The sequence below is a fragment of the Sapajus apella genome, unplaced genomic scaffold (assembly GCF_009761245.1).
Source record: "Sapajus apella isolate SASKATOON/1434 unplaced genomic scaffold, GSC_monkey_1.0 scaffold61, whole genome shotgun sequence".
Taxonomy (NCBI): Eukaryota; Metazoa; Chordata; class Mammalia; order Primates; family Cebidae; genus Sapajus; species Sapajus apella.
The window spans coordinates 12669914-12687098 of NW_022437001.1; the positions used below are offsets into that span (position 1 = coordinate 12669914).

At 42.5% G+C, this 17185-nt stretch overlaps 1 protein-coding gene and 1 long non-coding RNA gene across 3 annotated transcripts in view; both read left to right on the forward strand.

Moving 5' to 3' along the window:
- MAML3 (mastermind like transcriptional coactivator 3) overlaps positions 1–17185 on the forward strand; it is a 457463-nt gene that overhangs the window by 75877 nt on the left and 364401 nt on the right. The window lies entirely within an intron of this gene.
- Positions 1393–17170, forward strand: LOC116529064. The gene is made up of 3 exons (XR_004259363.1): positions 1393–2377; positions 13999–14002; positions 17156–17170. It is a non-coding gene; the product is annotated as an uncharacterized LOC116529064 (long non-coding RNA).

A 17185-nucleotide genomic window follows, 5' to 3' on the forward strand; every position in this document is an offset into this window, starting at 1 on the left:
GGCCTTTGATGGGAAGAGGCCTTGTTTATGGAGATCTAGGGGCAGCCTAGATGGTTCACATCCTCTGGTGGTGTGCAGTGTGAGGTCTGTTTCCTACCCTCCCCCTTAGATGACCTCAGCATTTGTAGCAGCAGCTACATGTTAAAGCCACTAGATAAAATCATGCCAGTAAGACTTCAATGTTTACTCGCAGAATTTCTCAAGTTAAGTCATTATTGACTTATTCCTACCTCATCTCTTTCTTCCTCAGCTCAGCCAATCCCAGTGCTCCCTCTTCTTCCACCAACCAATGCCTGCATATTTTGTGAATTTCGCATTATGTATTGAACTTGAAACCAATTTGCTTAATATAACCAAGGCAGTACCTAAAAAGCTTTATTTCAGTAAACACGATATTGGTAAATATGAGACTGTTGTCTTACTGTCCTTGGATACACCGTTTTTCTACTCAGTGATAAGATCGTGAGTTCATGAGGATTTTGCTGGTGGGACCTCGTGGGTAGGTTGTAGATGTATGTTTATATTTGTGTTCATGTACAAATGTGTATGTGTATTTGGGTTTTTTTTTTTTTTTTGATGTGTTTAATCTCCTGACAAAGACATATTATTTTCTTTTTTTTATACCCATACCATTTTATAAACAGAATTCTAGGGGGATGATCTAGGCAGAGGAAGTCTAAAATATTTTTAGCAGATAAAAAGTGATGTTGCTATAACCACAGATATTCAAACAGAAAGTAAAGTAGACGTTAGAGAATGCAATATGGTCTATGCATTGTAACATATTCCTTTATAGTAAGGCATGGGGGATAGGAGGAGGAACCCATCTAACAGCTCGTATATTTTTGTATTTAATGATGTGTAAATATTTGGCTATATTTAATAATTAAAACTTTGAATTCCTTTTTTCTCCATAGAAGGCTGCTCAATTCAAAATTTCTTTTTATATACAAACAGAAAGATTGAATGGCATTTTTCCTTATGTGGAATAGCACAACAGGATAAAGCCATGTGTTGCTTTTAGTGGAATCAGTGTTTCAAGCAAAAATAGCCATCATTGCTGGCTTTTTTTCATCAGTTTCTATACTAACCAGGCAGGCTTCTGCATTGGGAAAACATAAATTGGAGTGGAAACTGAACAACGGAAAGTTCTTATATATATATATATATATATATATATATATTTTTTTTTTTTTTTTTTGAGACAGAGTCTTGCTCTGTTACCAGGCTGGAGTGCAGTGGTGCGATCTTGGCTCACTGCAACCTCCAACTCCCGGATTCAAGTGATTCTCCTGCCTCAGCCTCCCAAGTAGCTGGGATTACAGGCACGTGCTACCATGTCCAGCTAATTTTTGTACTTTTTTTTAGTAGAGATGGGGTTTCAACATGTTGGCCGGGATGGTCTCCATCTCCTGGCCTCTTGATCCACCTGCCTTGGCCTCCCAAAGTGCTGGGATTATAGGTGTGAGCCACTGCGACCGGCCAGTTTTCATATATTTTCTTAACTCCATGTTGAGTGCTTACCAACTGCAATTTTAGAGTGTAGGATTTTTAGAGGTGCTCCGTACACTGCCTACAGTGAAAGGCTAGCTTCTTCTCCTTCTATTTCCAATCCATTTCTCACTGTTACATTTAGAAAATACAATAAAAATGTATTACTAGAGTTGGCCTCTGACCATGCAGTTTTAAATTTCTGTGCTTATCCTGTGGGGGGGGACATTGCTGATTAAGGATGAGCACCAAGTCCAGACACCATGCTTTGAGTAACACTGTCTCAGGGCACATTCGGATCCATGAGTAGAGCTCCTGTCTGTGATGGTTAAATGAGTGAAAAAACCTGGAGAGACATTTCAGCTGTTTGCCTTTTCTGCAGGCATTTCTGTGCTAGCTCGTTCAAGCTCCCTCTTTAGTCTTTGCTTCCCATTCTTTCTATTGTGTACCTTTGGGTTAATTACACATCTTAACTTCCCGTTTCCTGCAGATTAACCTTCACTTCAAAAATGTAAGTGATTACATGCACTTCTTCTTCCCAAATTAACTACCATACACTCTGGTATTCTTTGGCTGGGAGCATGGTATCTTTTTTTTAATACATTTGAAATAAATCCAAACACCTGTCTTGCATTTTGTAAACATGTATCTTAGAGTGAATTATACTTCCTTTGAGTCCATACATTTTACAGGTCAGTCTGAGACATTTACATAACAATTAAAAAAATGAATATATTGCTGATTTCCTCTGTTTGGCTTTAAATGCCTATAAACGGCACTAAAGAAGAAGAAAGTCATGAAAGTAGTAATGCAGAATTCAGCCTGGTCTGGGGTCATTTGGGAGATATTAACTACTTTCTCATATATGGCTAAACCTTGACTAAACGTTTTTTCTTTGGGGGATGGGGGTTGTTTACTCTTTAGTTTCCCAATGCAGGAGGAAAAATATAAATATGTAGAACTATGTCCAGGTGCAGTAGCTCATGCCTGTAATCCCAGCACTTTGGAAGGCCGAGGCAGGCAGATCACTCACAGTCAGGAGTCTGAGATCAAACTGGCCGATGTGATGAAACTCCATCTCTACTAAAAAATACAAAAATTAGCTGCGTGTGGTGGCTGGTGCCTGTAATCCCAGCTACTCTCGAGGGTGAGACAGGAGAATCACTTGAACCTGGGAGGTAGATGTGGCAGTGAGCCAAGATCATGCCACTGCACTCCAGCCTGGGCGACGGAGCGAGACTCCGTCTCAAAAAATAATTAATTAATAGAACTATGATTTGCTTCATGTGTTCCCTCCTTTCAGAAGGATGTTCATTCACAAATCTAATTTCCTCCAATTTCTTCCTTTTAAAAAAGATAGCTGACTGTTGTGGTTGAAGAGGTTACCTTCCCTTCTGGAAACCGAGACAGAGGTCTCCTTACCAGTGGTGGGTACCATAAAAAAGAAGGCACTGAGCTCTTGATTCCTGGTTTTGCCTTCCTTCTTATCAACTCTAGGGATTCAGAAGGTGGACTTCCCATATCTGGGTCAGCAGAGACCTGTGGGTTTTTTCCTATACCACTGTAGACATAATTACAATTTAACACACCCAGACCTTCTCTCTCTCTCTCTCTCGCTCTTGCCCTCTCCTGCCTCTTTTTTCTCCTGTGACAATGGTCTCTAGGGCCTGGTGGTTGAAGATCACCCCTCTGTTTCCTTTCCTGCCCAGCCCTCAAGGTGGGCCCTGGGAGTTTGTGCTGAGCTGGGAGTTTCCCTTTTCTTGGAGCCTAGCATGGAGAAGTTCCTTTCATCCTGGCAATGGGAGCTGGAGACAAAGCTTAATTTCTTTGACTCTCTAGCTTTCTTTCCATTTTTATGCCTTCCTTGTCGGTTCTTGCTCAGTCCCTCTTTTCCAGGAATCTTTAGCTTTCAGTCATTGCACTGTTCTTCTGAAGGCACAAATTGTTCATCAAGGCTTCAGGGAGTTCTGGGTCTTTTGCCCAGGCTCCCTCCTCCAGCCCCACCTTCCCCCATCCTGTGGTGAGTGAGAGCCTGAAAGCTGAGAAGCTCTGAACGGCCTTCTCTGATTACCACTACATCGCTGGTGTCACATCAACAGCCGTGGCTCTTGTAGCTTTCCTCAAAGCTCTGTGTGGGAGGCATAAAATGTAATTCAAATAGTAATGATTAAAAGTGTCCTATTTTTCTCTAAGGTTCTCCCATTTCTAAAGTAAAGCAAGGGTCGTAGGGCTCCTGTTTAGTAGCTTGATAAAGATGGAAATTATTAGTGTGGGAGAGGGTGTTTTTTTTCTTAAAACCAAAACATTTGATGCTTTTTCCTTGGTGCTAGAGCTACAGTGCCTTCTTGTCCTTTGTCTATACTTTTTATCCTTGTTGTTTTCAGGCCCTCTTACAAGGAGAGGGAGTGAAGAAGGGAGGGACTTAGCTTCTAGGAAAGACTGTTGAAACTGATTCATTTCTAGAAGCGTTTGGGAACAGAAAAACCTGTCTTTATTTTTAGCCCTGCTTTGCTCAGAAAGGAATAGTGGCTACCTTGATAAATAATACTAGCCTAGTTCTATGTTCTCTGTGCAAAGATTTGATATACATTATGCCTCTTAAACCCCTTTGCAACTGTAAGATAGTTACTATCATCAGCCCCATTTGAGGATATGTGAACTGAGGCTTGGAGTGGTTTAGTGGTCACATAGATTTATGATAGTTGGAATTTGAATTCAAATCTGCTTGTCTCCAAAAATTCAGTATTGCATTGAGAAGGGGACAATATGATGGAAGAAAGCACTGGCCTTTCCAGTGGAGTGATGCTTCAGGGCTGCCTTTGATGCAGGGCTGCAAGATTTTGTTGGGTGAGGAGGGAACAGCATTCTGCTTCCTTTCATGGCAGTACTGATGGGGAAGTTTTGTATGAATCAGAAACATTGATTTTGTAAAATTACATTGATAATATTCCTGCTTAGACATGGAGAGATCAAGAATGATTCTCCATGGTGTTTCAAGCTAAAATACTTGAAAATGTTATTAGAGATAGGATTCCTGCCGGGTCTGGTGGCTCATGCCTGAAATCCCAGCACTTTGGGAGCCTGAGGTGGGTGGATCACCTGAAGTCAGGAGTTCAAGACCAGCCTGGCCAACATGACAAAACCCCCCAAAAAATACAAAAAATCAGCCATGTGTGATGGCAGGCACCTGTAATCCCAGCTACTTGGGAGGCTGAGGCAGGGAGAATTGCTTGACCCCTGGAAGCAGAGGTTTCAGCGAGCCGAGATTGCACCGCTGCACTCCAGCCTGGGCGACAGAGTGAGACTCCATCTCAAAACAAAAAAAAGAAGTAAGATTCCTTCCCTGTGTCTGACCTCAAGCTGTCTGGAGCCATGCAGCAGCCAGAAAATGGCAACTTGTGGCAGCCCGTCTTTGGGAAGAACAAACTGAATTGATGCTTAGAAGGGACAGGAAAGATGCGGACAGGTTTCAGGGAACGGTGGGGACCACACAAAAGCCCAGGGGTTAAAGAGGCAAAATTCTAGCTCAGAATAAGCAGCTAAGAAAAGACACTTTCTGGAAGCCTCAACAAAGTCAGGCAAACCAAATGGCAGCAAGAGAAGTAGGCATAGGCGAAGCAGCCTGGAGCCCACGACCTTGAAGAGAGCGGAGAAAACTGCAGAGTCAACACAAGATGGAGGAGAGTTTTTTCATTTCAACCACAACAGTCTCATTTGTCTTATTTTTGTACTCACACCTTATCCTGAGATCTCCACCAGCCAGGAAGTTTGCCTGAGCTTTATTGTTCTTCATTTTACAAAAACAATGTGTTTTCACTTGGAAGGTACAAAATTAAAATGTTGACTTAAAAATATATTGCAGAAAATATCTAAGGCAGCATCCTTAGTCACCGTAATATCTGATGTGATCTTCACAGACCTTGGTTGGGGGATAGAGAGGGAATATTCCTAGAAAGAATAAATGATGGCTTTTATATATATAAAATATACATAATGGGCCAGGTGTGGTGGCGCATCCCTTTAATACCAGGACTTTGGGAGGCTGATACTAAACTATAGGTTGAGTATCTCTGATCCAAAATGCTTGGGACCAGAAATGCTTTAGATTTTGGATGTTTCTGGATTTGGGAATATTTGCATACATATAATGAGATGTCTTGGGGATGGGACCCAATTCTAAACACAAAATTCATTTATGCCTCATATGCACCTTATACACATAGTCTGATAATTTTATACAATATTCTTAATAACTTTGTGCATGACACAAAGTTTGTGTACATTGAACTATCAGAAAGCAAAGGAGTCACTATCTCAGCCACCCACATGGGCCATCTGTGGTTGTTTGCCATCACTGTCATTCCTGACTCTGAATTTATATGCCCCCATAAGCAATCATGTTCTTTTTTTTTTTTTTTTGAGATGGAGTTTCACTCTTGGTGCCCAGGCTGGAGTGCAGTGGCGCAATCTTAGCTCACTACAACCTCTGCCTCCTGGGTTCAAGCGATTCTCCTGCCTCAGCCTCCTGAGTAGCCCACCACACCCGGCTAATTTTTGTATTTTTAGTAGAGACAGTATTTCTCCACGTTGGTCAGACTGGTCTCGAGCTTCTGACCTCAGGTGATCTGCCCTACCTTGGTCTCCCAAAGTATTGGGATTACAGGCATGAGCCGCCATGACCGGCCTAAGCAATCATTTTCTTATACTTAAAAACACATAAGTACTTAACAGTAAAATATGACATACCATTAATACAGTGGAAAACTAATGTGCTCAGGGTAACTACGCAGCACGGTAGCATCACCAGAAGAGCTGGGAAATGCAGGATAGTTTGCATGTTGCATGCCTGCATTTTGACTGTGACCTGTCATGAAGTCAGGTGTGGCATTTTCCACTTGGGGCATCATGTCAGTGCTCACAAAGTTTCAGATTTTGGAGCATTTCAGATTTTAGATTTTTGAATTAGAGATGTTCAACCTGTATTACTGTTGTTGTTGTTGTTGTTAACTCACCCTTCCGAGGTCATTTCTGGTGGCAGCTGAGACTTCTGCCTTAGATGTTTTCAGAGGACCAGTGATTGCTGGTAGGTACAAGGAAGGCAGAAGTTGGGGAATAGCTGGGGATGAATAATGTCCCTCTCCCTCATAGTACACATGTCCTCTCTCTGATTACTTTGCTCCCTGCTCCAAACCAAGCCTCCTGTTTGATTTTGGTGACCCCAATTTCTCATTAATTTCCTTTTCAGAACTCTCTCCAAACAAGGAACTAAAGTGAGCATCTGGCAAAAAGCAACATGTGGATTATTTTGAAGTCTCCTTTTTCTAGCTTTAGAAGCTGTGAATGATGCTTGACTCACATACACCCCCTGTCCTCAAAACGGCAGCCGGGAGATCCCCATATCTCATGTCTCTTGTATCCTGTGGGTGCCTGGCACGATACCTCACAGCTAGGAAGTAGGTGATCACTGCAGGGTGGGGAGGAAGATCAAAACAACAGGGAACTAACTCATCTGTAGTACCAGAGTCTCTCTGATGGAAGTCCATAGAAATATTGAAAGAGTGAAGGACTGGGCACGGTGGTTCATGCCTGTAATCTCAGCACTTTGAGAAGCCGAGATGGGTGGATCCCTTGAAGTCAGGAGTTTGAGACCAGCCTGGCTGACATGGTGAAACCCTGTCTCTACTAAAAATACAAAAATTAGCAAGATGTGGTGGTAGCAGGTGCCTGTAATCCCAGCTATTCAGGAGGTTGAGGCATGAGAATTGCTTGAACCCAGTAGGTGGAGGTTGCAGTGAACCAAGATCATGCCACTGCATTCCAGCCTGGGCAACAGAGAGAGAGGGCATCTCAAAAAAAAAAAAAAGAAAAAAAAAAAAAAGAAAGAAAAGAAAGAAAGAAAAAATGGATGTAAATTGGTACAGAAAGCCAGACGGTTTCGGATTTGTTGATCTGTAGTCCTCCCATAGATTCAGTAGTGCTTATCACCAGACTCCCTCCTCTCTCCCCAGGATACACACACTTTCTGTTGGTTAGGTTGAGGGGTGACTTAAATTTAGGGAAATTTCACCCGGGAAATGCTTATATTGGGATGAACACATAGGACCCCATTTCGTTTTACATCTTCCGTGTTAGCCCAGAAGAAGTGACAAAGCATCCAACATATCCTCTTCCACCTCTCTTTATATTCTTCTACTTGTGAGGTATAGCTGTTCCTTGGTGTCCATGGGGGATGGCTGCAGGATCCCCCACAGACACCCAAACCCAAGGATGCTCAAGTCCCTGATCTACAATGGTGTTGTATTTGCATATAACTTATGCATGTCCTCCTGTATACTTTTTTTTGAGACGGAGCTATGCTCTTGTTGCCCAGGTTGGAGTGCATTGGCACGATCTCAGCTCACCACAACCTCCGCCTCCTGGGTTCGAGTGATTCTCCTGCCTTAGTCTCCTGAGTAGATGGGATTACAGGCATGCACCACCATGCCTGGTTAATTTTGTATTTTTAGTAGAGATGGGGTTTCTCCATGTTGCTCAGGCTGGTCTCAAACTCCTGACCTCAGGTGATCCGCCTGCCTCAGCTTCCTAAAGTGTTGGGATTACAGGTGTGAGCCACCATGCCTGGCCCCTGCTGTATACTTTAAATTATCCCTCTATTATTTATAATACCTAACACAATGTAAGTGCTGTGTGAATGGTTGTTACACCGTATTATTGAGAGAATAATGACAAGAAAAAAGTCTGTACATGTTCAGTATAGTCACAATTTTTCCTTCAAATATTTGGAAAATATTTGGAATATCTGTTGGCTGAATCCACAGATGCAGAACCCATGAGTACGGAGGGCTGACTGCACTTACGTCTAGAGAAGAAAGGATTATGGCAGCTACTGAGACCTGTCAGTGGCTTTCTTCACTTTTAATACTGTCGAGGGAGTGGGTGGAATGAAAGCTGGAAGTGTCTGGGTGTCAAACCAATGTTGAGGTACTTGTGGTTGCTTTTTGGATCACAACAGGCTGTCTGTTCTCCTCCTTCCTCCCCCACATCCACCAAATGGGCTCATGTCTCAGACATGAACATTCCTCAAAGATTACATTCTAAGACATTCTTGCACCCCACACCAGCCTCCTAAGGGACTTTCTGATCATGAATGAGAGCTTTCTTAATTAATGATATTCTTGACCATCTGTCCAGCTGGTCACTGAGAACAGAAAGCAGATACACACACTTTCTCTCTCTCTCTAATCCTGATGCCTGTAAAATTATAAATGTACAGATTTTCTGTGTACTGGATCTGAAAGAGAATGTCCGCTTATTTGTTTCACTGTGGATTTTTTTTTTTTAACTGTGATGACTAGGACGCTGTGGATCTAAGAAATGAAGGGATTTGCTTTTAAGTCCTGGTCCATTATGTGTGTGTTTATGTTTATTATCATATGTAACTTTGGATTTCTTGACATTAAAAAAGTAGATGTCTTGAGTAGATGTCTCCCTGTTTTTTTTTTGTTGTTGTTGTTGTTGTTTTTGTTGTTGTTGTTTTTTTTTTTTTTGAGACAGAGTTTTGCTGTTGTTGCCTAAGCTAGAATGCAATGGCACAATCTCAGCTCACTGCAACCTCTGCCTCCTGGGTTCGATGATTCTCCTGCCTCGGCCTCCTGAGTAGCTGGGATTACAGGCATGTGCCGCCACGCCCGACTAATTCTGTATTTTAATAGAGACGGGGTTTCTCCATGTTGGTCAGGCTGGTCTCGAACACCTGACCTCAGGTGATCTGCCCTCTTCGGCCTCCCAAAGTGCTGGAATTACAGACGTAAGCAACCATGCCCAGCTGAGCTCTCTGTTTTTAACATTTAAAACTAACAGTGGTCATGGGAATAGCCATGATAGCAGGACTGGGGACAGGGGTGTCACCTCAGTGTAAAAGCTGTAAAATTAAAAAGCTAGGCAAGTGTCTGTGCCTGCATGGTTTCACGGAGCCGCAGGAATGTGTCTCCTGGAGATACACATCCTTTCTAGAGAAGGAAAAGGATGGTGGAGTCAACTGGATGGGACAAGTTCTGGGCAGCCATGCAGCGCTCCTGAGGGGGAGAGAGGGAGAGAAAGAGTGTGTGGAGTCTGCGCACACGTGAGTCCTGGGTCCTCTGCAGCAGCTCCTTCGGACAGACAGCTTGTGAGGAATGCCAGTTGTTTCTGTCCTCCCAACAATGACAAGGTGCACAATATGCGTCCGATAAACAAAGGAGGCTTCAGAAGATGAGACCTAGGAGAGTGATCCTGGATGCTGGAGTTTAGGGCAGAAAAATACTGCCTTCCTCTTTAGGTGGCACATTATTACCTGCTGTGGGAGGATTGGCAGTGCCCACGAAGACCCCAGGGCCGCATTGCAAGGTGGCTGCAGGGCCAGACCTAGCTGTGTGGTTATTAGCACGGAGGAGGTTCCCCCTCTGGAGAGGGAAGGGGGCATTTCTATTCCCTAATGATGTTGAATGGATTACCATCTAAACCAGAGGGAGAGGGGAAAAGTCATTTGTGTGTGTGCAAGGCTCAACCAAGTCCGAATAACGATAACAAGCTCAATATGAAGCTGCCTTAGGCAGGGGTCCTGCCTTCTGGAATGGCTCATCTGAAGGCATTTGTCCACGGAGTGTTGAGGCGTTAAAACATGTTCATTGTCACATAGGTGCTATTTGTAGTATTTTGAGGAGTTTTTATGATTCTGATTTGGGCTTTGCTGAGCAAAGCCAGTTTCATTTCGGTTCTCGCGTGTCAGTTGCAGAGATGCTACAAGGCAGTTTGTTCACTTGTTCGTGTGGGTTCTGCTTTCAGTTTTGAAGCTTGTCTCTTTTTTTCCTTCTAGAGTGTGTTCTACTTTATTCTGAATATCTTCAGCAGTGAACTGAAAAAGTAAGCTCACCTTCAAAGAGAAACATTTTCATGATGGCAAAACGGGATTATTATATAAATTAAAATGAGACCGTCTGTAGCCCTCAAAGCCAAAGCACTTAGGCTAAAATATGAAGAGATTTTTTTTTCCCAACCATTTATTGTAATGTGAATGTGTGCTACTCATTCAACAAGTATTTCTGAAGCACTTGCCAAGTGGGAAATATTGAAGCTGGAATCAAAAATGTAATGGTGACCAAGACAGTGTCCTGGCCCTCACAAAACTTAGAGTCTGGCTCTTTTTTAAATATATATATTTTTTAGATGGAGTCTTGCTCTGTTGCCCAGACTGGAGTGCACTGGTACAATCTTGGCTCACTGCAACCTCTGCCTCCCAGGATCAAGCAATTCTCCTGCCTCAGCCTCCCAGGTAGCTCAGATTACAAGCTTGTGCTACCACGCCCGGCCAATTTTTGTAGTTTTAGTAGAGATAGGTTTTTGCCATGTTGGTCAGGCTGGTCTCAAACTCCTGACCTCAGATTATTTATCTACCTCGGCCTCCCAAAGTGCTGGGATTATAGACGTGAGCCATTCTGCCTGGCCTACATTTTTTTTTTTTTTTTTTTTTTTGAGACAGTCTTGCTCTGTCGCCCTGGCTGGAGTGCAGTGGCACAATCCCAGCTACTAGAGAAAGAGCCAGCCCCTGCATGGTGGAACCATGTGAAAAGACTCCACATTTTCCCTTCTCCCATAGGACAGGAACGTTTTGAAGTTGCAATAATCAAGGTGAATTTGTTTCCCATGTTAATCACATTATTGCATTTGTCACATATGATAAAAGCACATATTGATTATGTGGCTACTCAAGCTACTTACAAAACCTGATTTTTCTAAAAGTTACCCATCTAGTGGCATTTCTGTTGTTCTTTTTCACCTTTTTCAGAGTATAGAGAAGGAAGGAATGAGAAGTTCTGACCTGTCAAATTGTAAAATTCATCAGCAACCCTTTCAATGTTTGGTTGCAATAGGGAGGTAGAGAGGCCGATGAAACCAAAGAAAGTGAAGGTATTGGGTCCAAATTACATTAGTAGCTAATGTTAACTCAGTGCTTACTATGTGCTAGAGAGTGGTCTAAGACTCTTTTTGTTTTTTGAGACGAAGTCTCACTCTGTCACCAGGGTGGAGTACAGTGGTGTGATCTCAGCTCACTGCAACCTCTGCCTCCCGGGTTCAAGCGATTCTCCTGCCTCAGCCTCCTGAGTAGCTGGGACTGCAGGTGCGCACCACCATGTCCAGCTAACTTTTGCATTTTTAGTAGAGATGGGGTTTCACCGTGTTTCACCAGGATGGTCTCCATCTCTTGACCTGGTGATCTGCCCACCTAGGCCTCCCAAAGTGCTGGGATTACAGGCATGAGCCAAAGCGCCTGGCCGAAGACTCTTTAAATAGTAGTAATGATACAAAAACAACACATATTTATTGAGTGCCACCGTGGCCCTACTCTTCATCTTTTATAGGTATTTACACATTATATCCTTACAGCAATATGAGATAGGTGCTATTATTTGTTATTGTTTTGCAAGAGAAAACAGATTTTAGAGAGGTGAAGTAATATATTTTAAGGTCTAGCTTGGAAGTGATTGGGTCAGGATTGAAATCCACATTCGTTTCATTCTAACACTGGGAGAATGAGCTCTTGGTAGAGTTATCTTTCCAGAACAGTGCTTGTTTGCATTCTCTTGCAAATTTAAGTAATGACTCAGTCAGTCTGAAAAGTGCCTAGGCAGAGACCCTTGTTTAAGCACACATACCCCCTACGTGTCTTTGAAAATTCCTTTGTGAGTGCCTTCAAGTTAGTGCTTGTACTATACCTTCCTCTTGAGAGAATAATTCATGATGTGCTTTCCAAAGCAGCCTGTGTGTGCTCAGGCTTATGGGAGAGTAAACTATCTGCAAAGATGGTAGAGAATGCAAAGGCTGATAAAACCACTGTGGCAGCTGCAAAACATGGCACCAAAACTAGTTGACAGTCTTCCCATTGAGAGGTGAGGTCTGTTTCTCCTTGCATCCGGGTGGGCTTGTGATGACTTGAATCAAGAAAATGCATGGAAGTGATGTCACGTGACTTCCAAGGTTTCCAAGGCTAAGTCAGAAAAGGCCTTTCTGTTCACAAAAAGCAGATTAAGAAAGGTTAAGATTGCCAGGTGCAGTGGCTCATGCCTATAATCCCAGCACTTTGGGAGGCTGAGGCAGGTGTATCACCTGCTGGTCAGGAGTTCGAGACCAACCTGGGGAACATGGTGAAACCCCGTCTGTAGTAAAAATACAAAATTAGCTGGGCATGGTGGCATATGCCTGTAATCCCAGCTACTTGGGAGGCTGAAGCAGGAGAATTCCTGGAAGCCAGGAGGGCTCTAGCCTGGGCAACAAGAGTGAAGCTCTGTCGCAGAAAAAAGAAAGGTTAAGATTGACATTTATATATTATCTGAAGTATACATTTTAAATGTTTGAAAGCTTTAAATGCAGAAAAAATTCAGCCTTATGCTATATTTATTATCACAAATAGCTGCCTAATCTTGACCATTGAGTATGCTTTTTAAGTATTGAGACAATACAGAAAACTCTGCTGTTTTAGGAACTTAATATCAACCATACCCCTCCCTACCTTAATTATGTTTATATTCTAGGACATGACAATTTAATTTCATATAGACATTGTTAGCAAGTTTTTTGTTTGTTTTTGTAGAGATGGGATCTCACTATGTTGCCTAGGCTCATCTTTAACTCCTGGGCTCAAGTGATTCTCCTGCCTCAGCTTCCCAAAGTGCTGGGATTACAGACATGAGCCACTGTGCCAGGCTGACTTCGTTTCTTTTTCTTTTTCTTTCTTTTTTTATTTTTTGAGATGGAGTCTCGCTCTGTCACCAGGCTGGAGTGCAGTGGTGTGATCTCAGCTCACGGTAACCTCCACCTCCTGGGTTCGAGCGATTCTCCTGCCTCAGCCACCTGAAGAGCTGGATCTACATGTGCAGGCCACCATGCCCAGCTAATTTTTATGTGTTTAGTAGAGACAGGAGCAACTTTTATTATAAATACCACTTACGCTGTCTCCCTCCCTAACTACGTCTATCCCAAGCACTTCTCTAGAATCTGTGTGACAGATTTGCAAACCCTTGGCCATTTTGATAACTAGGCTCAAGTCATCTCCCTGAACATTAGAGGAAATGAAATCCTTTCTGAGAGCCTGAGATATTTTTCTGTATCTCTTCTTTCTTATTCTCTTTCTCTGTCTCTCTCTCTCTCACACACACACACCGCTAAAATTTGTTCTGAATGGCCCACCAAGGCTGAAACATTCAGTGACTTCATTGATTACTATCCTGAGTTCTTCTTCCTGCTTCCAGACTAGTGAAAACATCCCAGAAAGCTTTAATATTGGAGAAAAGTCATGCCAAAATGTATTATTCAGAGATTCATAGATGAACATTATTGTTGAGGTTGCTCGTCTAAGTGATGCTGGCTGGCCCTAACCCATTTACATAAAAGATTGAAAATCTTTGAGATTAAAAATAGCCTGTGTGGTATAAAATCCCTTTAATTCTGTATCTGAAAAATTGGCACTAAAAGATTTGTAGTTCATCTCTCAACACTGATCTACAGATACTAGGTTCAAAGTGATACAAATCGAGACTGAAATTGGATGGGATCTCCCAGAAAGGAAGCAGCAGTTGGTGAGATGGGTGGATCTTGGGCAGTCCTGGCACTGCCTGCCAAGTGTTTGGCTATTCTAGGCCAGTCCACACAGGCCTCCTGTGTTGTGTATATTCCCTGCCTCTGGTGACCTTGCTGGAAATAGAGTTGGAATTCACTTACCATTTATTATACATACAATCATTCAGCTTTGACTCCCCAAACTTCATATTAGTCGTTTTCAGTAATACGATTTTTTTTCCTGCTCCTGCTTTTGTGGATATCCTTGTATTCCGAACTAAGGTGGAACTGCGTGCTCTGAGATTAATTCCTAGGGCACATCTTTCTACATACATGTCAAATTGGGCAAGCTGACCGTGTGGCCTGAGAAGTCTATACTTCTTGAGAGAGAGCTCTGGGTTTTAAGTGTCAGAATGGTGCTTTCTAAAACCTCTGTGATGAACAGCAAGTAGAGCAATGCCGATGTTATCCAGGGAACCTGTTGCATATATCAGGAGCTTGCCTTTATTCCACGTCTTCTGTGCAATAAGGCGCTATGTTAGCTACTTAATAATGTATTTACTCCTGACAGCAACTTTAAAGGCATTATCACCACTCCCATTGTTAGAAAACCAAGGCTCAGAGTGGCTATCAGTTCTGTGTGATAACAAAGTTGTGATTCATACTCACGTCTGTTTGTTGGTTAAATGCATTCACTTCTCAGATTCCAGTTATCACACACCAGTCTTGAAAAGCAAAGGTCTAATCTGGGATGTTTCGTATGTCTGATGTACTTATTTTCACACATCTTTTTTGGTCTGGCTAGTGCCTGAGACACATGGATGTGTCCCTGAAAATTGTGTGTAGATCAATCATCAGTAACAGTGTCCACACCAGTTGCACATATCAGAGGTCTATGTAAGCTCTTACAAATAAAGAAAACCTTGAGTAAATCCTTTTGTAAAGTTAGGATGTCATTTATTCATTGAGCAGATATTTACTGTGCAGCCTCTTCATGCCAGGAGCGGTGCTGTGGTGTGTTTCCTCATGGACCCTCCTGTTTGATGGAGGTGCTGGAAACGTGGTGGTGAGGTTGTCCAGGCGGAGGAAAGCCCTTTTTATGATAAGGATAATCTCACATGGATACAATTGGTCTATAGCTTTGGATTTTCAAGGGTTAGATTACCTTTATTTTTGAAACTGAGTCTCGCTGTGTCACCAGGCTAGAGTGCAGTGGCTCACTCTTGGCTCACTGCAACCTCCGCCTCCCGGGTTCAAGTGATTCTCCTGCCTCAGCCCCCCGGGTAGCTGGGACTACAGGTGTGCACCACCATGCCTAGCTAATTTTTGTATTTTTAGTAGAAACGGGGTTTCACCCTGTTGGCCAGAGTGGTCCCCATCTCTTGACCTGGTGATCCGCCCACCTCGGCCTCCCAAAGTGCTGGGATTACAGGTGTGAACCGCCGAGATTACTTTTTTTAATTTTTTAAAAAATTTTCCTAAAAAGATGTAGATGAATATGCTTACCTACACCAATATTATTTTTTAAAGAGAGAATACAACTTGTAACTTTTAGATAGCCTAGGAGAGGCTTAGAAGGCAGAGCTGTTCCACAGTGGGTTCAAAAATCTTAATATGGATAAGTCAGGGTCCAAATTCTCATAACAAACTCTTCTAGGCTTGCTAGTCTGACAGGCGGTGAAGGTCAGCAGAGACTGTCTGCATCGAGTTTAATCCAGAAGATCTTGCAGATGGGAAAGCCAAGAGGCATTGATTTTGGAAAGTTACAGCTCTGTGGGTGAAAGGCTGCCCCTGGTTTCGAAAAGCAGAAAAAATGGGCTGTGTTTTATATGAGAAACAGCACCATCAGTAGAGCCAGCTGATACGTGCAATAATTATTTCTTTTTCTTCCACTTCTGTAAAATAAATATTACAGAGATGGGCTTCTACCTTGATGGAATTTTTCTCGGGGGGGAAAAAAAAGCCAACCGTAAGTCCAAACACAACTGAGTGTTTAATGTTAATTTGATGTATACCTTCACATCTTTCTCACTATATATATAACTTCACACAGTGGCTTTTGGATTTTACTCTATAAAAAATCAGGTTTATACTTCTATTTTGCTACTAGGTCTTGGCATTTAATGGTAGAGACACACCTTCATGGGTAAGAGTTCTACCCCACAGGTGACTTTATATGTCCATGAAAAGGCAGAGGTGACCTCAGTCCAGATTGACTGGTGGTGATTAGAAAAATGTCATGTCTGTTTTTGATTTCAAGAGCTCCAAGTGGTGATTTGGGTGAAAGAATCCTCATTTTCAGTAGATGGAAAGTTTGGAATCTTTGGAGCCTTCCAGCAATTTGAAAAGGGCCTTGAGAAGACCTAGTAATTAGAAGAGAGCTTTAAGAAATGAAATTTAAAAGCCTCCCTTGAGCTTTAGGGCACAGTTGTTCTGTTGTTTTTGGTAAGGTGAGGAGGGATGAAGGTCGGGAGAGAGAGGAAGTGGTGATTTTCTGATAGGTGGACAGAGAAGGAAGGCGTGCTCTTCTTGAGGGACAGACTGAGTTGATGAATACACTCTACTGTGAAATACTGGCTTCCAAAGAGCACCAGGCCACAGCAGAGTCAAAAGGGACTCAAGCTTTGTTCCTTATTGATCTGCTGGGAGCGAGAGGCCCAAGCTGGTGGATGGTTACCTTTTATCTGTCATCCAGGAATCAGCCCAAAAAACTCGCTCTTGAAGTGTGGAAAAGCAGAAAGCCACCCTCTAACCCAACTACATAAACAACAGAAACATTTACAAATTAGTGAAGCACTTTTATATGCCACTAATTGACAAAACTTTGGATACTTGTGTTCCCTTTACTTTTCATTTTATCGGAACACGAAAGGCTTGTAATGTCCTGCTTACATTTCCCCTGGCATAAGTGTTATATCAGAATGCTAAGATACCTTGCTTATGCAGTAATTGGATTTACCTCTCAATTCAGTTGTTGCCTTAGGTACTTTATAAAATACGTTTTTTTCCCCTGAAATACCTCACCAATGATATAGATTCTTCAAAACACCAAATCAAAGGAGATTGTTTGAAGTTTAGAAAGCAGAGGCCCATTTATGCGATT